Source organism: Penaeus monodon, chromosome 34, assembly GCF_015228065.2.
Source record: "Penaeus monodon isolate SGIC_2016 chromosome 34, NSTDA_Pmon_1, whole genome shotgun sequence".
Classification (NCBI taxonomy): Eukaryota; Metazoa; Arthropoda; class Malacostraca; order Decapoda; family Penaeidae; genus Penaeus; species Penaeus monodon.
Window position 1 is genome coordinate 17,594,198 of NC_051419.1, and position 743 is coordinate 17,594,940.

A 743-nucleotide genomic window follows, 5' to 3' on the forward strand; every position below is an offset into this window, starting at 1 on the left:
GTCAGGGGGTTTTTCCCTTGAATATTATGTTGATATGGCAGAAGAACTCATCTTCCTGCATTAAAAGCAATTTTTGACTGTCAATGCATATATGACTTGTGGGGAAAGTAAAACAAGAGGCTGCTTCTCTATGTTTTGAGGGGGATCCACATGGCACTACAAGGGTTGTTTACTTACAGATATAAACTTCGCCTTTAGATGGCTATATAAATGAAACACTCTTACATGGATAACTTAACAAAATGAATTTGGGCTTAGTTTAGGTAATTGGGTATATCGTAGGGCCATGAAAACCTCTATGATATTCCCAACAATAAGAAAACTATGAAAGAGAAGCATTATATCCTCGACTCTATTGTAAACAGCACTGTGACCATCTGCCTTTCTTTTTACTTGTCTTTTACTTCCCTGTACACCTATATAACTGAGACCCTTTAAAAAGAAAGATTCTTGCAGTCTAAATGGTAGAGGGGTGGTTTGTGATGGGGAAGAGAAAAAAAGGGGAACTTAGGGGGGCCTTTGGAAAACTTAAAAAGTTGATTTTTTAACTTAAATGCCAAAGTTTGTGTAGTTTTGAAAGGGGTCACTGTCATTCTGTTCTCTGGTTTGGGTTTTTGTGGAGAAGTACTTGGCTGTTTTTATGTAATCAAGGGTGGGCCCGTGGTTAGGACTGTGGACATCTTGCCCTAGTAATGACTTCTTGGGGACTTTTCGAATGGGAACCATTATTTTGTAAAAAAAAA

The 743-nt window shown here is 38.0% G+C and overlaps 1 protein-coding gene and 1 long non-coding RNA gene across 2 annotated transcripts in view; one reads left to right on the forward strand and one right to left on the reverse strand.

Moving 5' to 3' along the window:
- LOC119594840 (SHC SH2 domain-binding protein 1-like) overlaps positions 1-743 on the reverse strand; it is a 79,152-nt gene that overhangs the window by 67,144 nt on the left and 11,265 nt on the right. The window lies entirely within an intron of this gene.
- LOC119594622 overlaps positions 1-743 on the forward strand; it is a 3,401-nt gene that overhangs the window by 1,274 nt on the left and 1,384 nt on the right. The gene's annotated exons all lie outside the window — the stretch shown is intronic.